The sequence below is a fragment of the Paramormyrops kingsleyae genome, chromosome 3, assembly GCF_048594095.1.
Source record: "Paramormyrops kingsleyae isolate MSU_618 chromosome 3, PKINGS_0.4, whole genome shotgun sequence".
NCBI lineage: Eukaryota > Metazoa > Chordata > Actinopteri > Osteoglossiformes > Mormyridae > Paramormyrops > Paramormyrops kingsleyae.
Window position 1 is genome coordinate 36,963,417 of NC_132799.1, and position 22,967 is coordinate 36,986,383.

General features: G+C 46.1%; 1 long non-coding RNA gene across 1 annotated transcript; it reads left to right on the forward strand.

The window, feature by feature from the left end:
- Window positions 1–675: 675 nt before the first annotated feature.
- LOC140588386 (uncharacterized) lies at window positions 676–21,819 on the forward strand. The gene is made up of 3 exons (XR_011989734.1): window positions 676–725; window positions 14,164–14,267; window positions 21,181–21,819. It is a non-coding gene; the product is annotated as an uncharacterized lncRNA (long non-coding RNA).
- The last annotated feature ends 1,148 nt before the right edge of the window (window positions 21,820–22,967 follow it).

Consider the following 22,967-nt stretch of genomic DNA (forward strand, 5'->3'; position numbering starts at 1 on the left):
GAATGTTCCCAACTGTATGACACACCACTCTTCATCATTGAAACTGAAGAGAACCTTTAGAACGTCAGTTGGGGCCTCTTGTGTGTGAGTCTCGACATGGGGGCTCTTTTGTGTGTGAGTCTCGACAGGCGTGAGTCTCGACAGGCACGTGAGGCCGGCTGAGGCTCAAATGCACTGGAGAAAAACTTTCCCGCAGGAGTTTGTTTCCCATAAACATATGAGGCCAGAGAACGGGCCAATTTCAGGGTAATTACCCAGCTCCGGGCGAGTTTAGCGCAAATCAGTGAGGGCCCGCCGCTCTCCGTGATGACGACGGCTCGAAATTACCCAGCATGCTGTGCACAATCAAGTGTGAGGAAGCAGATCGCCGGAGCCCAGCCTAACCGGAGCCTATTTTCGACGACGGGTCTGCCATATAGGCGCCACGCAGTCGTGGGCTGTCATCGTTTGACAGAGCAATTAAAATCATTTGCATAATGCTAAGAAAAGGGAGGAACGTCAGAAATATGGTAATTTTGCCCCCCACCCCCAACACTTATAATTAGGGGAAACTTGGATTTGATGAACAGAACACCACACAAGAGAAGCACAAATGTATCCACTCCCATTTTCAGTGTTTGTGCTGTGTTTTTTTAAAGCGTAAAGACCTGACAAGCTTTTATGTAATTGCTAAAGGACACACACGCTCACTTATTGGTTCTGCGACATCAGCAGGGAGAGGAGAGGTAAGTACAACACAGAGGAGATTTCATACCGATTTAAAATGCAGACTACAGATTTATTTAGCATGGGGGAATTTTTGTCTTGGTTGATGGATTACGTGAATTTCATAAAGTAAGCTGACATAAAATGTAACATCCTTATCCGTCACATATAGGTACGTATATTTATATGCATCACGGTGTGCCGAAGGCAGTGGCTGTCCGGCTCGAGGAGCCGGGATGTCAGGGGTGCTCGCTAGCGATTTTGCTCACTTGCTCAGAGTTTTGGATCAGAGTCAACTTCATCGTCATAGTGCTGAGTACAAGTGCAGAGCCAGTGAAATGCAGTGACAGAAAAGCCAGTGAGGTGGATGATCGTTTGGTGGTGGTAGTCAGGTGACTTATTTTGTGCGTGTGTTTGGGTTATGTTTATATTACATTGTGGGGACCAAATATACCCCGCAATGTAATAAAAACCTGTTGTTTTGACGTTGTGTGGATTGTTTTTCGGGTCCCCACAAAGATCTGTGAATGCAATTACAAAACTAAAAAAAAGTCTTGTATTTTGTTTGGATACTTATAGTTGAGGTTAGGGCTGGATAGGGGCAGGGGTGGGCAATCTTATCCACAAAGGGCCGGTGTGTATGCAGGTTTTCACTGCAACTCCCTAATTAGATCACTAATTAGAGGACTGATTGGCTGAAGAGTCCTCATACCTCATGATCTAAAGGTCATCCCAAAAACCTGCATACACACCGGCCCTTTGCGGATAAGATTGCCCATCCCTAGTTTAAGGTCATCATGTTGAGATTAGAGGTTTCCCCATAGATATGATTACAAACCCCTGTGTGTGTGTGTTGTGTGTGTGTTTGTCTTGCATCTATGCAAAAAATTTAGCTGTTCTGCTGAGTTTATCTGACTAATCTGTGGACCTCCCACAGTCAAATGAACGGATATTGACCTGCCATGTCATTGGCTACCATGAGTTTAGCATGAGTGTATTCAATGTGGCTTATCTCAAGTAGTTTTGATATAGAAGACATTGCATCTATGCATTGATATATTTGCATTCCCTTTGACTTACAGTGCAGAATTACGTCCAGTCAGATGCAGATAATTACTTAATGATGATGCAGGATTGAAGCCTCCGTTTCAAAGCTAATTGATTTTCTTCAATGAACTGGAAGCTTAAACAGGCTTACCTTCAGTCATGGACACAATTCTCCCAAACCCGCAGCAAGCAATACTTTCTTTAGATGTCCAACTAGCGGCTTTCCCTGGGTTTAATGTTAATTTTAGCATACTAGGCCAAGGTCTGGAGGACTTGAGCCACCACACGTTAAACACTGAAAAGCAAAAAGCACAGGGGAGACAAAACCCCTTGTCAGGCACACAGGTGGCCTCTAATTTCAGATTTTAGCGACGATGGCAGTTTATTTACCGGCGGGGTTTTAATGTGATCGAGACTGAAGTACAGTCATTCGAGGCACTTGTGCGCCCAGCCTTATTGCGCCGCCAGACATTGCCCTCAGTGCCACTTCACACTTTAATTCGCTGGGAGATGCTCTTCAATTCCTCAACATTAAACACAATTGACTCCGTCCAGCTGCCATATACATCTCTGTTTAGCCTGCCATGTCAGTTTCGTCTGAGTTCGCCCGTCTCCGCCAGGGTCGGGCGATGGCTAAACGGCCTGCCATTCATGTTGCCAAGGTGGCCTTTACCTCGAAATGCCAAACGGCTATTTTTATGCCACCTATCTTCTTTTTTAAATTTTTCCCCGACGAAAGAGGCCAAGAAAGAAACTCGTTTCGTGCGGGAAATCTCGAAGTTGCTCCTGTTCTCTTTATCTATTCATTAGCTTTAGCTGCTTGCTCACCTGCACCGGATTAAAAGATGAAGTGAGCTGATCGAGGAAGTATGATGGCCCGGGGGAGGGGGGGGGGGGGGTGCCATCTTGGGTAGGGGAGGGGCTAACACTGACAGCCCATAACAACCTTTGTGTGTTCCTGCTGTCACCAGGCAACCAGCTGTAGACACTTTCTTAATTTAAAATGGTTTATGTCTACTTCTGTCTAATTTAAAGTCAGCAATGTGTTAATATGAATAATGTATAGATGTGTTATAAGGGATACCTGAACTAAACTGTGGCGACAGCTGGCTTAAGTGCTGCAGTTAAATTGCACAGCCGTGTTACAGGGGTCGCCCCCTGACCCCCGACGACTCGTCGTTGCTTAAAGACGCGCTGATTTCCGTCCTTAATCAATGTGGGGATCAAAGGGGGGCACGGCTGCGGGGATCTGTTCATTAATTAGAAACGCTGTAACGGATTTTTGTCTTTTAACGTGCCCTGCGAGTTCACGGTGCCGGCTTCTCATTAAACGCACGGAAAACCCAATTTGATTAACTGCGGTGTGATTGATGGTGAACGTAAGGCCTGATTGCAGATGAGCATGGTGGGTACTGCAATGCAAAAGGGGGTTGTGGGTATCGGAGACACTGTAGAAAACAATTACTCGGCTTCCGCTTATAGCGGACATGGCTTAGGAAACGGAATTTGCCTTCCAGTTGTACTGAACACATTCTAGAAGATGGGACTCATCGACACCATGTATTATCTAAACGCTAATTGCACATTACCTGCAGGATGTAGGTTTATATATATAAAAAAGAAGGGCACGGTCTAATATCATCACAAAAGTAAACGGGTGATCTTGGCAAATAGAACATTGCTTGTGACAGATATAGAGCTGAATTGAAAATAAAGGAAAAGTCCATATTCTGGACGAGAGGAGCGGAGGCCTTTATTAGAAAAGAAGAAAACTAATAACGGAAATAGAGGGATGATGAAATAATGGTATAAAATGTCAGAGTGATGGAGAGAAGGAAAGAGAGTGACAGCCCGGGGACGAGTGTGAGGATGGAGCCGGATGTGGCGTACTCAGCGCCGCCGGACATGACGTTTACCCAGGAGCGCAGCCTGTGTGTGTGTGTCTATATGTATCTGTGTGTATATGTCAAGGTCTGAGATGGTTTTTGTCTGTCACTCAGTGTGTGTGAGCCCTTGAGTGTGTATATTCCTGCCCATGTAAGGCACTGAGGGTTCCTGACAATGCAACTGCCCAGCACTCACTGGAGCCTTGAGTAAGATCACACCATTCCCCAAAGTGATGCACATGTAGTAAGCACTTGAGTAAATGCATTTCACATGGGGGAGGGGAGGGGTAATCACTTGCACTGCAGCACTAGATGTCATCAGCTTCTTCTGCTAATAACTGAAAACACCATAAGGTTAAGTGGTCTTACAAAGGAGGAAAGAGAAGATGAGGATTTCCAGTCAGCGGCAAGCGGCCGATGAGCAGACAGACCCCAGAGCAGGAGAATCGGCCACCCTGAGACCGGCCTCCTGCCTCCTGTTTATGTCCCACCCTGCCTCTCTGCCTCCACAGCATCCGGTGCTGATCCCATTTCCTACAAAGGGAAGAGACTCTGTGTCTGTTTTAGCCTTCTGAAGTGTATCCTAATGTCTACTCCTTCGCTTCCATCTTCACATATGATACCATTATTCCACTGTTAAAATCATATTCTACATGCAATATTTTGTCTCTGTGTTGTTAAAGGGCAGCTAACCTGGTGGGGGGAGGGTCTGATGATGGGGAGGGGGTTAATGGGTGTTTAGACCAATCCTGATTGTAAGCAGTGCAGAGATGTTCAGAATGGCTGTAACTCGCAATCATTCAGAGCCAAAAATATGTTCCGGGCTGACTTGCTCATGAATATTTATGAGCGTGGCAATAGGGAGCGGAGATATGTGCCGGGATTCGTCAGCAAAGACCGAGCCGGGTCTTGTTACAGAACGATCTTTGTGAGGTATCCTCTGTCATCGGAATGGGGGAGAGGCTGACAGCCACGGGCTGAACACACAGGTGCTCAGCACTTAAAAACGGTTAATTGGGCCAGAAATGATGATAATGATAATAATAATAAAAGCCAGTCCAGGTAATTAAAGGAAGCTCAGCCCAAATTGCAGTGCGTAAACTGCAGGAGGGAAAAAGTGTTGTGTGTTTTTAGAAAGAGGGAGCGATGGCAGGCAGGAATGGAGGAGAGCATGAATGAGATGGATGTGAAGGGTACTAAAGAGGAAAGATGGGATCCGCACACGCAGGTAAGGACCTTGCTGCAACAACTGTGGTGCTCCCCCCTCCCCAAGCCCACCCCCCAGCCCCATTCACCGCATGTGTCGGGAGACAAGTCAGTAAATGCTAATCAGCTACATGCTAATTAGCACGGCTTCTCTCGTTCAGAAATGTAAGGTTCCGGGGCCCAGGATCATACAGTTGTAGGTTGTTAACGATCAGACTGGGTTGGGCCCTGTGATTCTGCAGAGTGATGGGGGGGGGGGGGGGGCAGCCCTGCCTCCTGATGGGCCGGAGGTGCAACTCGCAGTAGAAAAGAGAGACAAAACACAAGAAAGCAGGAAAATGAGAGACATTGTGGGTTGGGGGACAGAAACAAGGTTTATACCGAAAGTGGATGATTGCTCAACGTATTTTACCCTCTGAAAGACGTTATTTCTCGTCACTAATATAAATGGTAGATTAAGCGAAAAACCATGTAAGTTGTGAAACAAGTTGTATTGTAATATATCATCTGTCCATCCCTGTAAGATGTAAGATGTTTATATCATTTATAAGAATTTAACTGTTGGTGTTTTGCAAAAAATTTTTGGACCCTTAATGAGGCCGTTAATAAGGCCACAGAATATAGGCAGTGGTGAACAATACAACCTAAAGAACTCTATTTTCAGGAAAAATCAACTAATCTAGCTGGATTGGTGTACAGGTTTGTCCAGCTAATGGCCCTTTAAACAGGGAATATCGACCACATACTGAACCTGTCCGAAAAAGAATGCGATATATTGCCCCATTAACTAACAGGCTGGGAATCAGCTAGCAGCACTGCTGCTGCACTTATCTGGGACCATGAAATCCATTCTCCGGTGTGTGTGCCAGGGGTGTGCCCAGGTGGGCATGGGGTCGCTGCCCGGCCAACAGAGCCAAGCTAAATGTAACCAATCATTACTTACTTAATAGAATTGCTAAGTTATAAACTTTACCATCATCAGTCCTCCCCCTCCGGCTGACGACTGTGAACATGGGGAGGGGGGGTGCCTTGGCAGAAAGCCCATACTTCCCTGGACAGAGTCCCGCCCTGCTTTTATTGTGAATGCATGGGTGCTGCCAGCAGGCACAGTTTATGAGATGAAAGTGCAAATTAAAGCATGTGAGTCACTGCCAGGGGTGCCAGAGGTCCGTCAGCAAAATTTGGATAATTTAAAGTCCCCCCCTCCCCCTGTGAGTTATAATGACAAATACCAGGAAGGCGCCTCAGTGCTAATGCGCTAGTTAGCAGTAACAAAAGGAACTGACCTGTAAAAAAATGCTAGGAGGTGGTGCAGCATCCTCTCTGCATGATGTGGCTGTTCCCCGTGACGCAATAAGCAAGGGCCCCATCACATTATAAAGTCCAAACTCTGCACTTACCAAACCCATCAGGCGAATATTGCGCTCAGCTTGCGGCTGATGCTTTGCTCAGGGGGATAGCAGAGCTAAACCGATATTTGCTCACCTGCTTGAGCAAACTGTGCACTTTGTTGTGTCCCGGCGGTGCCCACGAGGGTTTTGTTCCTCCCTCTGAAATCCCCTCGTAGACGCCTTCGAAACGCTCAGCCTAAAGTCGGCCTTAGAGCTGATCCCCAATCCCACGCCAGCGGCGTGGCCGCGAACGTGCCCGTGTGACGCCTAAGTGGTGTAAATGGTGTTTAACCTTAAGGTGGGATGCTGGGAAACGGCAGCTCCGTCCAGGGGGGTCGCGGGACACTGAGGAGCAGCAACGGCTGCTTTCACCGGCACCCAGTACTTTCATATCAGCCATCGCTTTGCCCTCTCTCTATCCACTCCGGAGTGATATGAGAATCAGCTTCCTGTATTTAACTGCATTTTTTGTCATAAAGAAAGCCTCAATTAGGCCCAGTGCAGTTCCCTGACCACCCCCCCACCCCCCACCCAATCCTCATGACTGGAGGGCCCCATAAAGCTGGCTTTTTCCGCAGTCTTGTTTCCAGCTGACAATGAAACCAAGCTAATTAGGACCTAAGACAGCTCTACGGGGGCAGTAAATGATCAGGCTTATGCCGCACCCATCTTGGGAACCCCACATCAGGAAGGGCGTTTTATACCATTGCTGTTTTAAATGGCCGCATTAAGAACCCTTTATGGTTCTCTTCTGCTGAACTCGTTTTTGTTAAATTCCATTTCAATTCCTCGTTGAATCGGGAGACTCCATGGTGATATCCCTCTTTCCGGTATTTAGCATATATTCATAATGAACATGCGCAATTTTCACAACTGCAATGATGTCATGCGGCTGCTGACGGACACTAGGGCTCCTGTGCTGCCTGCTGGAGGATCTCGGTCGTTCTCTGGGTAGTTAGAAGAATGCAGATGGATCTCAATAGCAAGTTTTACCGATGCTTAGCAGCTGTAATGATCAGCTATGGAGACACATCTTCCCGAACGTAGCAACAGTGAGATAAAACAGCAGAAAGCTTTGTGAGCTCAGCCAGAAGACGGTAAATCTGCTGTTGATTCAGTGTCTGGAGGTGTGGACTTTTACGCCGGCTCTGTTTCTGTGCGCTCAGAGGTTGGAAGATATCCCTCAGCTGTCCTTGTTTTCTGTATTGGTCACTGCCTATAATTTTTTAATATTTCACTTAATTCTCCACTTCAAGCAGTGACATTCATGTTAATATTTTTTTCATACTTGCAATAATACTGACAGCACTAAGAACTATAAATTTCAACTTTGAACGCGTTTGAATCAGAAAACAATATGACTGAAACGATCAAATTAATTGCCTCTAGAACGCCACCCACGGGTTGCTGTCAATCCGACCTCCGTGACAGAAATGTTTCAGCCTGAAATCCCAAAGCTCACGACGTTGGAACACTGAGCAAGGTAATTAACCATGGACCGTGCAAAAATGGCCACAGGCGGGTTCTTTGAGTGGGTCCAAGCAGCGGTCTGCTAGTGTAGGCTTCGAGACCCGTTTGGGCCTGACCCTACACCTTCTCTGTGTTCTGTGGAATTCCCCATCATCTACCGTCCCCAGCAGACTACATAGCTGTAACCGTGTGACCGTGTCACATGGCCACCATGCTAAAACCGCCATTCTCTTCGCTGTCTGGCCCTTTCATCACGTCTGAGGTAAACGCTAAACCCCTCAACCAGTTGTTTTCCTCTGTGTGTCCATTTACCACACCAATCGTCGTCTATGTCATCCATCTGTCTAAGAAAATCCGATGTAGGATATTCAGCTAAGTGGAAAACGGCATTTTAAATTCTGTTTAAATATATACTATATGTATGTACGCAAGTATTTTTTTCCAGCAGGCTGGGCTTGCAGCATGGGCTCTTTCGCTCTGTGAGCTCCGGGTATTTCCTGCCTCAGAAACACAGCTAATTAAGTGTCTTGCCTGGCCTATGTTTAACTGCTAAGATGCCGCCAGGCTGGGGTCAAACGTTCCGGAAGGAGCTTCTGTGTCGATAATTGGAGTCTCTGCATTATCAAAATGCCATATTAAAAAAAAAAAAAACAATCAGGATAGTTTTGTAGTAAGTAATGACTGAAGTGATTTTTAAAACCATGTTTATTTAAAAGAGAGAGCGATAAAGAGGTAAAAAAAATTATAGTAATAATTTCAATCTTTTAATCAGTGCTGCTTGGTAACTAAATGAAATAACACTGACGACCTTTCCTGCTTCTTCATAGGCCAGTTTTTTTACCCTTTCTGTACCCTGAGGCCTGTGGTGGGGGTGGAGCCTATGAGGGGGCGGGGACAGACTACAAAATAGAAGCACTTTCTGTTTGCCGCCGCTTGCACCCTCAGGAAGTCGGGAGCACCCTGAGCATCCATGCCTCGGGTATGATTTTTACGGCCATTGATAACCGATAATTATGTAAACGCCGAGCCGATTTCCAGCAGCATTCCTTCTGCTTCAAATACGAACCCTTCTTGTTAAATGCAACCACAGAACGTTCAGTTCATTAAAAATTAATTACTTCTATAAATACAGGGAACGTACGCAGTGACGGTGTCGGATGAACCAAATGTTAAGCTTTAATTATACAAATTACATCTAAGTGATTGATTTTCCTACTAATTACAAAGCATATTAAAGTGCTTATTTTTTTGTGACATCTACGTATCAAGTGATCTTTGGAAACGAAAGAACGAGAACCAGAACCGTCTCGGTACGATATCACTTTCGCGATTATTTAAATGATTCAGTGTTGCGTGTTGCTTGCTTTGTAATTGAACAGCTGGATAGCACTGGGATCGACATCGCAGACATGGAAAAACAGGAGCTGATGCAGACTCATCTGATTTTTGTTGATTAAAAAACAATGCATATTAAAGAAATGTGTCAATAAAAATAAAAAAATTGCAGTTCACAAGCATACATAAGTTGCTGCTCATGTACAGGGGCAACTCATAAATACACACAGAGATATAGACACGCACACACACACACACGCACTGCCAATCTCAGGCCATTCATTAGACCTGTGCAGTTGACTGAATTCCACTCCAGAGCTCCCATGATTTCATTCCCAGCCCTAATCACAGTGAGGCTGCCTTGGAATAGGAGGAAAGTAATTACATTTCTCTATATATACCTCGTACGCACAGGCAGACACGGACATACTGGCGCACACACACGCTAACGTGCTCACACATACATAAGCACCCACGCACATGGTCGACATAGCCCTGGGATGTGTGTGTGTATGTGTGTGCATGTGGCGGGGGGGGGGGGGGGGGGTTGCTCCAGCTGTTATCGGCCTGCATCGATCGCTGTCCTCCAGCAAGGCTGAGCATCTGTCGACCTTCACACCTCAGCTTCACGGACGGTGCCAAATTGCACCTAAGGCTGCAAAAAAAAAAAAAAACAACCCAGGAAAAGTATTTGGTTGAACATACAGTAGCCAACATGCAAATATGTCAGTCCTCTGTCTACTTGTGTGGTCTTTTACTGTTAGCAGACACTGTTAATTAATTTATAAGGCATATACTTTTTGACTGTGTACTTTTAGTTGTATTTTCTCCACAGTTTTGACTCCTCCCCACCCACTCCCTTTGAACTCTGAAAAGTGAAGTAGACCCAGTTCTGATTTCAGTGAAAACCTCACTTTCAGTGGAAAATGTCACCACCTGCTACCTATGAAAGACCCCGTGACTTTACATGCCCCCTGTGGCAGGTTAAATAGCGACAGAATTAGAGATACCTGAGCTGCTACTGTTACCATTCTGCAAATGTGGCTGTCATTCTACAATTATCAGATGTTATTTCTCTCCTTCATCATCACAGCCTGCCTTGCCCCCCCCCCCTGTGCTGCTGATCCCCCTAACCCCATCTGATCTCACATCTGTAAAAAGAAGTCAATTATCTTCCCTGAACTGAGGAACATCAGTCACCCTTGTGTAAAAGTTTTTACCCTCCCCCCCAAGCCTGGCTGGCCTTTGGGGAGTGCAGCATCCTAATGAGCACTTCGCCTGCTACTCGTTAGCGTTGTCACACCTTTTCTGGGCACAGCAAACAAGTGGCTGCGTGATCTGACAGTGCAGGGGAGGTCTCTCTCTCTCTCAGTTTCTGTCTCTCTCTCTGTTTCACTTGGTGCCTCAGCATTCAGTTTACCTCACAGATGGAACAGGGGAGGCTTTGGAAGGTGGATATCCAATCAAATTGTAGAGGAGGTGGGTCCAAGCAACTACAGGAAGCAGGAACAACCAATCAGATGTCTTGGTCCTGCCCCCTCCTAAATCTGATTGTTATCTCTCAGAACCAATCATTTTCCTTCTTTTCTATTTTTTGTATAAGTAAAACTCCCACAAGCATTGTGAGCCAGAATGGAGATGTTACTTTGGGGGTGGGGCAGGAGGCGGGGCTTAACAGATTTGTGGACCAGAATTTCTGAACAAGCTACACAGTAGTAAATCTCAAACATTCTGTCGGGTCTTAGCTCACTTTATTCCAGAGTTGAATTTAAATTAATGAAGTAGCATGAACATTCTAAAGTCAGGTACTGCACTGTTCTTTTGTAGTTTTTCAATCAATAGTTACAATTTGTACTAATATTACACTTTTCATTTTGATAGTATTGCATTGCTGTAGAAATCTTTCTACCTGGGACATTATTATTCTCAAATATATTTGCCTTTAAATATGTTTTTGAGGGTTATGTATAATTATAATCATTTATAATTATGATCATTACAGTCATAATTACAAATTATATAATTGTGTAATTGATATAATTGAATAGTACATTGGCTGCAGTTAGTCATTTCAAAGGGCAAACCTCTGTCCAATGGATCTAGTAAACACTACATCCTTATTAAAGTTAAGCTATTGTTATTAATTAACAAATTCTTGCTGTGTATGACTTAGTACAGACTTGTGTTAGTGGCTAATGTGTTTGGTTGGCGTTTTACTGGGGTGAAATGGCCATTCCTGAAATGCAAGGTTATACGCCTGCTGTATCCAGGCCGTGAGCTGCGGATATTTCAGATGGAGGCCTGTGTGCCGGTGCTCAGGTGTAGGAGGAGGCACTGTATCTGAAGACGTTGGATCAACCAGCTTGTGTTTTATAGCATAATCATGAGTAGCTTCCCCAGTATTTAAAAGGGAGATAATAGGGTCTGTAAAAGTCTTTCAGTCTAAGTGGCATTACATTGAATTCATCTTTATTACAGCTACCCAGAGCATATTATGGATGTTTGTTTACTCAGTTGACATCACGCGACGACCAAGGCTTTGCAATTTCCAGGCTTGTGAAGCTCACATTCACAGGGTGATGCTTAATATTCATCCGTCCGCAAGATCTCAATAAGCCCTCGTCCCGTGGGGGGCGGCGGCGATCCTGTCCCTGGGGGATTATGGGATACCACGCGAGGTAACGGGCAGGAGTCCGGCACAGGGCGGAGCCGAACGCTTACGATGAAAGTGGAACCTGCTGCTTAAAGGTGCCCCAAAGATGAAGGATCACCAATCTTTAATAAAAGGGTTATTGAATTTAAGGAAAATTCTGAAGACGATTCCGGATGGTTTGCAGAAGGGGTGACCTCGCGCAAGGGCCAGGGAGACATCCGCGATGGTCCAGGCACGTGGAGGAGCAGTGATTACACGCCTCCATGCGGAAAAGAGGGTCACGCCCCTCAGCCCCCCCCCCCCCAGTCACCGTAGGTCTGGGCAAATCATGTCACTCTCGCCGTCCTGAGCTTCATCATCTGTGGCCACGTTAACGTTACTACGAGTCCGCCTTCGATAGCCGCCCCAGTTGTCGTGCGCGGCTACTTTTTGTAAAAGAATGAAAAAGCTCTTTGAATGGCCTGCTCTGCCGCGGCTTTGATCCTCTGACGACCCGGTCGTGCCAAGAAATGGAAAAGGCCGCACTTGAAACAAGACGATAAGGAGCGTATCTGAAATAATTCACCCGGCAGATAGATTAAATGTAAAAGGCTGTGACTCTTTCTTCTGCCTCTTTTTTAACCCTCCTCCCCCCCCTCGCCCCCACCCCATCTGGCTTATCTCGGGCTGGAGTTTCTTGGACAGCACCAGTGGCTCACAGGAAGAATAAAGATGAGCAGTAGAGATACTTTCTTACTCGTGTGCCATTTAATCTGCGTCTCCTCTCGACGTCCCGCTCTGGGAGGTCAGTCTGGAGTCCGCCCTCTTGATTTAACCTAGGAGTGTATCAGATCACCATGGGAATAGTGTGAGGGCAATTAACATATTTTTTAAAGGAGGGGGCATAAGAGGGGTCATAATTTATACAGATGGGCTGACATTAACATTAGCCAATGATATGTTTGAAATCAGTGAATGACAGGGGAATGGGCAATCTGGGGGGCAATCAGCTTTCACCTGGGGCCAGTGCTGCTGTGACCCCACCCCTGTATATGGCCCTACAGTATTGCCACCTCAGATAACACCCCCCACCTTCCACTTGGCCTGATTTAGGATAGTCGCAACCAATCTAAATCTATTTAAATTAGGGCCAGAGAATGAATCTTTCAGTATTTTAAGCTAGAATAAGGCATATTCCACAAAAACGCCATCATGACACTTTCGTATTGGTCACTCACTTAGGTTGTCTTTCATCTAGCATTAATTTGCACTGAATCGAATCCGTTGCTATAAAAATATCTGCAGCAATGCAAAATCTGGTCCTGCGGCCCTCAGAAATGTTTCTTCCACATGAAACACCCAGAGAGTTTCAAAAGCTTCTCCCTTTTTCTCAATGACAAGAGTGGCCTGCTAATTGCAGGCAATCGATTCAGTCACAGAATGTACTTTTTTGGGGGGCAATTTGTCACATGTTTGTGCCTTGTTTTATTGAAAATATAGGGAGACGGTGTAGCTAGGTCAAGAAGGCAAGTAGGACCAGGCAGAAGCGATCAGTCCAGGATTATATCGGCATCACCCCAGCTTGTTTGTGTTCTGTCACTCCTGTACTGGGGGTTCTATTCATTAGAATGGTGTGTTCAGGTTCTCTGTGGCTTCGCTGTGAATGGAGCCCGATGTGTGCCTAAATCGCCAAGGAATGATCGTGCTCAGATGTCGTTCTCCCTCGTTTCGCGTAGGAAGCAGCCATCAGTGATCTAAGGATCTTGATTTAAAGTGATATAAGGGCTTAATAGGAAATCACGTCAACTTTTAAGCTCCCAGCTTTCAGATCAGCGCCCTGCACATGAAAGTCTGCCGGCCCCTTCCCCCCTTCTGAAATGACGCATAGGGAAGAGTGGCACACCAGACCCAATTTTATTTCAATTTTTGGCCCTTGTTAGGTATGTTAGTGATGTGCATGAGCCAAACAGAGGCCTCGCACAGCATGGGGTCGGATACCAGCAGGGGTCCTGGCTGTAAATACACACCTTGCTGGCTTGCCCGCCCACCTGCGTTGTTCTCCGTCAGCTGGGGGCAGCGTGCACGTGGCGTGCCAACCGCAGAATGGTGCACTCGATTTCACAAGGGCCGTTCAGCCGGTAAAGGCTTAGCGTAGAAATTCCTACTTCCTGCTGCCCCCCCTTACAGCGAAGACGACTGCATCCCATTGGGGTAAAACATAACTACATTAATTTATTTAGCAGTCACTTTTCTTAAATGCGATGAAGTGAGGATCTGAGAGCAGGGCCAGACAGTGTCACTGGGGTAATTGGGGGTAAGGACCTTGCTGAATGGCCCAATGGTGACATTACTGTACCAGGCACGGGATTTGAACCGGTGACCTTCCGATCATGGACACAGAGTCACACATTTGCAGCAAATCTTACATAAGACAGCCATGTTTAATGAAGTTAACAGCATGCTGTCCATCGATCCATCCATCTCTCTTCAGTACAGGGTGAGAGGGTCTGGAGCCTATGGCATGAAGCACAGAGACGAGGCCGGGGACACCTTGGGATGCCAATCCATCACACTGGGCAGACGAAAGCATAAAAAGTAAGCTGTTCTCATTCTCGTGATGAACATGGCACACCTGGATATGATGCCGGGCCATTGGACACACACACACACACACACACACGCACATGTAGGGTAAACATATCCTTATGGGGACCGCTCATTCATTTCAATGGGAAAAATGCTAACGCTAACTATGACAACCTTAACCCCCACCCTGCCCTAACCATAACCATAAGTAACCTAACAAAACAGAGTTTTTGCATTTTCAGTTTTTTCATAGCAGTCACCGATTTTTATAAAATAGAGTTTTCCCTTATGGGGACCAGGAAACCGGTCCCCATAAGGGAAAAAAAACGCTATATTGTCATTTAGACATTAGAAAGATTTGTTTTTGTCCTTTCAAATCCTGTTCTTGGGAAAAAAGTCATTCAAAAGGTAATTTATATCTGAGAGGAGTGTAAGGAAAAAAGGCGTGATTTTGCCGATTTAATTAATGGCAAAAAGGAGATATGAGCATGTGCCGTACTCAATACCCGGCATGAGAAACATCCCCTTGGCCCTTTAAGCAAACACATGATTGCTAATAACGCGTAGCAGGTTGTGATTAAAGGACAGAGGAAGACAGCGGAATAAAACCTTCGTATGAAGATGTTGGAACGAATTTAGTTGGATTCCATCATGTTTGATTGATGTTATTATTTTACAGTTCAAATGATCAGGATCTCTTGACAGCATTATTCATTTTCAGATCTGGGTGTTTAGCCTGTTAGGTTTGTGTAAAGTGCTCTCCATCGGGGTATATGACCAGAGCTTCCTGTGTCTGGGATGTAGGAGTTTGTGGTCTTTATAAACGTAAAGTGCTCCAGTTTCTCTTAGCTGACACCTGTTCATTCATCGGTAACAGCTTTTCCAGGGTTGTGGTAAAGCTGCAGCATATCCCAGGATGTACTGGGCCTGATGACCATCTATCCCAGGATGCACCAGGCATGATGACAGACTATCTATGGATACACTAGGCTTGATGACCATCTATCCCAGGATGCACCGGGCCTGATGACAGACTATCTCAGGATGTACCCGGCCTGATGACAGCCTATCCCAGGATGCACTGGGCCTGATGACAGACTATCCCAATATGCACTGGGCCTGATGACAGACTATCCCAGGATGCACCGGGCCTGATGACAGACTATCTCAGGATGTACCCGGCCTGATGACAGCCTATCCCAGGATGCACTAGGCCTGATGACAGACTATCCCAATATGCACTGGGCCTGATGACAGACTATCCCAGGATGCACCGGGCCTGATGACAGCCTATCCCAGGATGCACTGGGCCTGATGACAGACTATCCCAAGATGCACTGGGCCTGATGACAGACTATCCCAGGATGCACTGGGCCTGATGACAGACTATCCCAATATGCACTGGGCCTGATGACAGACTATCCCAGGATGCACCGGGCCTGATGACAGCCTATCCCAGGATGCACTGGGCCTGATGACAGACTATCCCAAGATGCACTGGGCCTGATGACAGACTATCCCAGGATGCACTGGGCCTGATGACAGACTATCCCAAGATGCACTGGGCCTGATGACAGACTATCCCAAGATGCACTGGGCCTGATGACAGACTATCCCAGGATGCACTGGGCCTGATGACAGCCTGTCCCAGGACGCACACTCGCACACAATGGCCAATTTAGAGACACCGTTTCCCCTAATCGCATGTTTCTGAACTGCAGTGGGGGAAGCTGGAAAGGTGTGAGGCCAAAGATACGCCCATGTCAGCTCACTAAAACAACAGTATCCAGAAAAAAGCACCAGAGAAAAAAATTTGGGGAATTCTCCCACCGGTTTCCAAGTGTGGGTCTGCCCTCATACTAACTCATGCTGTAATCGTCACACGCCACAGCTGGGACACAGGATATCACAATTGTATTGTTTGTGACTTCTATGCATTCACGCTCCCCAAGTGGAAAATTACGAGTTCCGAGTGTTAGCGAAATGCAGCATACAAACCCACCTTCCTCACGCAATCTAACTAACATTACTGGAAAGTGCCACAAAGCCCCCCCCAGCAATATCCTTGGGAATGTTACGAAGTGCCAACACGGCTCTGTGTGTATACTGGAAGCGAACATTGTTTGGTGGCACCAAAGTGACCTGGATATCAGTGAGCCAGTTTCAGGAATGACAGCTGCACAGAAAGGATAAACATTACTGCTACAGTAGCTCCTCCTCTTCTACAAATACTGTACAGTCTGTCTGGATTTGCAGCAATTTCTTGCACATCATACATTAACAATTCACTCAAAGAGAGCTCCATATTTCTTTGTGCCTCTTAGAAGACTAGTGTTTTATTATACATATACATATTCTGTGTATAAACATTATGCTATATACCTTATATCAGGGGTCTCCAACTCCGGTCCTGGAGAGCTACTATTCAGTAGGTTTTCTGTCCCACTTGGCTTCTGATGAGCCACACCTGCTCCTGGTATTTACCTGAGACCAGGTGTGGCTCATCAGAAGCCGGGTATGATAGAAAACCTACTGGACGGTAGCTCTCCAGGACCGGAGTTGGAGACCCCTGCCTTATACACTGCCCAGCCAATAAAAAGTCGCCATTTGAATTTTTCGTTGGGCCACCTTTAGCTTTGATTATGGTGCACATTTGTCATGGCATTTTTTCCACAAGCTTATGCAACATCTCACCCTTTATTTTCATCCAGATCTGCATTCATTTTTCACCGAGATCCTGTATTGACAAGTGAGTTGAACCACTACGTAAAGCCTCCTTCATCACATCCCAGAGACCTTCAAATGAGGTTAAGGTCACAACTCTGTGGTGACCAAGTCATACGTGAAAGTTACAGTATTCCTCATGCTCCCTGAACCACTCTTTGACAATTCGAACCCAATGAATCTTGGCATTCTTGTCCTGGAATATGCCCATGCCAACAGGGAGGAAAAAATCCATTGATGATGGATGGAGGTGTAACCTGGCCATTCAGTAGATTCAGGTACTCAGCTGACTTTACTTTATTGCTGCATAACGTTGCTGAGGTGTAATAATCATCGAGTTATTGACTCTTAAGTATTTGCTGATATAAATCCAAATTGCGACCTTTTTTTTGGCCGGGCAGTGTATGTTGCCCTGTAAATAGTGTATATTTTTGCTGTTTATTATAGCTCTCTATATGGGCCGCTCAGTGGGGCAGTGGCTGGCGCTATTGCCCCATGTCTCTGGGACCAAGGTTCAAATCTCCCCCCTGGCTCCACGTGTGTGGAATTTGCATGTGGTCATTGCATCATCATGGGTTTTCCTCTGGGTATACATTGATGTGTGTGCATGTAATTTTAATTTTACTTTTTAATTTCATAGTACTTTACTCCTGAAATCAGTCCCAGCATCTGGACATCACAGAATTTTACAATTTAAGGACAGTTTTCAATGGCAAGGTGCCTGGGACCAGGTGACAGAGAGAAAGGACTCTGAGGAAAGCTCAGAACGCAGAGAATGGGGGAGAAAGTGGGACTGATATTTCCAGGGATTTCTGGGGTCAAAAAAGTTGACTAGTCTCTCTGGAAAAGGGTGTCTGAAAATTAAAGTGAAGTACAAGTCATGCTTTAACTGTAACTTTTAATCGGAAATTATAAATCCACATGGAGCAGACAGTGACAGGCCAAATGTCCTTGAAAGGCCCCCAGAAATGATGTCATTGGTCAGTAGCATAACGGGCGTATTTCCCCTAATGTCTAGGAGGGGGGGGGGGGGGTCAAACACCCCACCCCCATCCAGGAGAGGGTTAAACACCATTCCTCCCTACTGACCACTGTCCAGTGGTCTGTTAATACCACCCTCCCCTCCCAGTACTGTCCAGGAGTTTGTTAACCAATGCCTCCATTACGGTCCAGGAGTGTGTCAAACACAACCCCCCCCCCCCTCTCCAGATGTTTGTTAACCACTGCGCCCCCTACTGCCCAGAAAGCAGTGTAACCTCCTGTCCCTCTGCTGCACTGGACTTTCTTCTCCTCTCATTTGATGCACAGAGACAGTGCATCAAATGCTGTGTTTCTTCACTCTGGGTCAGTCTCCTAATTACTGCACTGTCACAGGCAGAAATGCAATTCTGTGCTGATCTAATGCAAAGTGAGAGAGGAAGTAACCATGATCAATTACAACTCCTAGCCGTCGGTTGGGTGCGGGGGGGGGGGGGAAGCAATTTGGAGACAGTCGTGGGGGCCCCGCCGGTCTTTGATGAAAGGCTCCTCTCGTTAGCGTGGTCGGGGAGAGGAGGCATTCGCGGGAGGAGAAGGCAGAGAGCGGGGAAAACAATCGCGCAGGAATCGGGTTATGATTCCTGTTGTTGTTGTTTGTTTCATTTTCCCTCCGCCGTCTCTGCCGGTTTATTACTGGCTTCCTGCGACGAACAAGTGCCTCATATAAACGCGCTGCCACTCCAATTCCAGCACAATAATTACTTCTTCTTGTGTGCTTCGGAATTTAATATAGTCTCGGGGTTGGACGTATTGTAACACGCATTAATGTGAAGGAAACACACTTATTAAAATTGAACCGGTTCCATCCACCGCGTGGCATTCTTTGGGCTGATGCCTCTGGAAGGCTCGTCTGTGATGAAAATAAGGGAAATAAGGACTGATCCTTATTTTTAAAGACAGCCGGCAGACTGGTTTCTGCTCAGGGACCTAGTGTATGTTATCATGCCTGCCAGGCTGGAAAGCCTGCTGTGAGATTAGCTTCACGCCACAAGAAGAGAAATGAGCCCCCTTTCCAAATTGCAGATCTTGTTTCATTGGCTCCCGATCCAGTGGATATGCAAATGAGGGGTGGTCGAACACCAATCAGGGGTGTTGGAGCTGAACCCACGAGTGAACCTCTACATATAGGCCGAATCTCAATATGCACACTTCACTGTACTTGTGTTCTCGTGTACACGTTTTACGTTCATCTTCCTTTGCCGAAAAGCAGTTCCAATAGTAAGACCACAAAATCAGAAGACAGTAAAAATCCCCAGATGTTGGTCTTGCCCCACCCCATGTATCAAGGATGCATAGGGTGCATCCTCTCCAAATGAGAACAATCTTTTGATTCATTGTGTGCTGTTGCAATGGCGGAGGAAGAAGGTGTGAACCATAACTGTACTACCTTAATCAGAGTTACCTTTATCAGAGTTACCTTTCCGTCGTTCCTCTCAGATAGTATTTTCCCGCTATTTTTCATTTTTTGTCTCGTGAGACTGCTGAACTGGAATGATTACCACCTGCGTATAGCATTTTTACAGAGTTGAATTAATTGCACATATTTTAAGTGTACACCTTATTTGAGCAAAAAGCACAAGTGATCATTCCAGGAATAATTAGTCATTTAGACTGGACATTTTGATTATGTGTCATTTATTAAACATGATAAAAATTACGGTCAGGGTATCAGCTGGGTGCACAGCATAACGGAACAGCAAGTACACATCTGTGTCAATCTAAAATTAGTGTGTTCTCTGTCCTTGTGATCTTGCGAGATCATTCTTGGAAGGCAAGTTCACAAGACCAGTCTTGCCAAGACCACAAGTACAGTCTTTGTGTTCTTGGTATTGAGATTCACCATTATTCTTGGTCTTACATAAGTTGGTCCTGCCTAGGGTGTGTGATGGCTATGTGGGGGTGGGACTCATTTAGGAATATCTGAGCATAAATATGTGTTTGTTAATATTTATGAGTGGTATAATTTTTGGGTCTTACTGTAAATCATTGATCCCAAGGCGATTCGATTTGATTACAATTATTTTGAGAATGATTCAGTTCATCAGAAATCTTTCATTTCCATCTGGATTCAATTTGATTAGTCGATTATTCAATTATTTTGAGAACCTATATGAGAACTTTTTTAACTTCACAGATATCACCATGGGAACTAAATTACACACTATAAATGGAATACAAAGAATGTTTAATCTCAGAACATTAAGTTTTATTGTTATTATTAAACAGGGAGAACACACCAGTGTAAAACTGTCAAAAGGCCAACTACAGAACTGTTCAGAAAAGTCAAACACATTAAAAGAAGTGCTGTGGAGTTTGCCAGTGCAGATTAACAGAATGATATTACATCACATTTTATTCTGAGGAAAACTGATCATTGTTGTGGGTTGGTACTTTAAGATCTCTTATAAGTGGTGAATGAGCCTAAGAAACTCTTTGTTTTTCACTACAGAAAATGGCTGATCGTCTACTGCAATCATCTCCATCATTTTAGTACTTGTATCTCTAGCTCTGTTGCTATTTACCTTTGCATATTAGTAAAATGTTAATATCTGCAATATTGGCCAATATTGACATATTGGATTGATGCTGATACATTAGTCAATATGTTGTATCTCTCAGACTACTTTTTACTTACCTAGGTAATTAGCTTCCTCAGGGCCTTAACCACTGCAAAAAGAACAACTTTTTCTACAAAAGAGAGGTGCTTCCCAAAAGCGTCAAAGTGCAAAGATGATTATTTGTATATTCAGTGAAATTTGTATATTTTTAATATATTTTTTTTACTCTTATGCCTCACATTGAGTCGATTGCATTTCAACTTCGTTGTTCAAATGACAATGAAAAAGATTTATCTCATCTTATCTCTTATTATGTAGCACGTCCTTTATGTATATTAAAGTAGACATGAAACACTAGATGTAGTTAATGTCACGCCTCCCTCTGGGAGGCAACGCACGCAGCAAGGACCAATAAGCGTCCGTTTAAGCTAAATACTTAAACCGCACTTAGGCATTAGCCCATTGCAAAGTATTGTTGCCATGCACGTACTGAGCGCTTCTTTCCTGTATCTTTCCCACAGTTACGTTCGGTCCTTCTTGCCCTCCCTGATCCTTCCCGTAGGTCCTCGTGTGATTCTCTCACTGTGTGTCTGCGTCCACAGATTGACTTCACGGCTTTTTGACCCTCGGCTTCCCGGCTTTCGACTATGATATCGGCTCACAACTCGGCACTAGGCGCACGGCTTGGACGGCTACCGACAACAACCCCGGAACGGCTCATGACTCTCCTCCTTGTCTTCTCAAATAAACTTGGTTGCTCCGGAACTCCCTGTCTGTATAGTTTGTGGCAGAACAGAATACTTCACCGCAACAATGGAGCCGCAGGAACTTCAAGATCAGCTCCAGCAGGCACAGGTACAGATTACCCGGCTTACCGATATGGTCAGACAACTTCAGCTGACCTCCGCTGCTGCGACTCCACTACCAACCTCTCCCCCCCGCCCTCCTGTACCAGTGGCTCTACCAAACAGGTATGACGGCAACCCGGACCAATGTAGGGCCTTTTTATTGCAGTGTGGCTTATATATAGACCATCATCCTGATCAGTTCCCCACTGATCGAGATCAGGTTCACTTTGTAATATCCCTCCTCTGTGGGAAAGCGCTTACCTGGGCGACTATGCTGTGGGTAGAGAATAGCCCCCTGCTCCTATCCTCCTGGGAGTTTCAGGACGCCTTTAAAGAGGTATTCGATCACCCTGCTGTGGGGCGGAATGTCGGTGATCGTCTATTAGATCTGCGGCAGGGAAATCGATCGCCGGCAGATTTCTCGCTGGAATTCCAGACACTCGCTGCCGGCCTGGACTGGACCACCGACTGCCTGCAGACAATTTATCGGCGCGCTCTCCATCCCGAACTGCGAGCAGAGTTAGCCTGCCGGGGAGCGACGCGGACATTCGATGAATATGTAAGACTTTCCATCATCCTGGATACCATCATCCGCGAACAGCGCCGTTCGAACCCCCGAGCAGAAGGTTTGGCTGTCGTCGCCTCCCCTCACCTACCAGAGCCGGAGCCAATGGTGCTGGGGCGCGCTCCTCTTACCCCGGAAGAACGTGAAAGGAGATGAAACCGAGGACTGTGTATTTACTGCGGCGAAGCGTGACACTTCATGCGTCTGTGCCCAAAGCGCCCCGTGAGGACTCGGACAGAAGAAACGCAGGTAAGGGGGCTTCTTCTACCAGACCTAACAAAAGTACAATTGGTGGTTCCCATTACTTTTCGTTGGGGGACGGAATGTTTGCGGGGCTTGGGGCTGTTAGATTCCGGAGCTTCAGGGAACTTCATGGATGCAGAGTTCACCCGACAGCACCAGATCCCTCTGGAGGAACTGCGTCAACCCCTTTCGGTGCGTGGGGTAGATGGGAAGCCTCTCTCTTCAGGGCTGGTGACGCACCGCACGATCCCGCTAACCCTCCAGGTGGGGGTGCTCCATTATGAAACCATACAGTTAATGGTTGTAACGTCGCTATGTGATAAGGTTATTTTAGGTTTCCCTTGGCTACGACAACACAACCCTCGGATCGACTGGAGGGAAGGTGAGATACAAGCATGGTCCCCCGAGTGCTTATCCTTACCCTGCCGTGCGTCTTCCATCGAGAGTCCACTTCCAGAAGATCTGTCAGGTATTCCCGAGTATTACCGTGATTTTCAGGATGTCTTTAGCCCAGGCCTATGGGCTCCCATCCCATCGTCCCTCAGATCGTACCATCGACCTCGTGGAGGGCGCAACCCCACCCCGTGGGCGCCTCTTCTCCTTGTCCCGACCAGAGGAGGAAGTGATGAAGACCTACGTCCAGGAGGCTTTGAAACAAGGTATTATTCGTCCCTCTACTTCACCTTTCGCTTCTGGATTCTTTTTTGTAGCCAAGAAGGATGGGGGCCTGCGG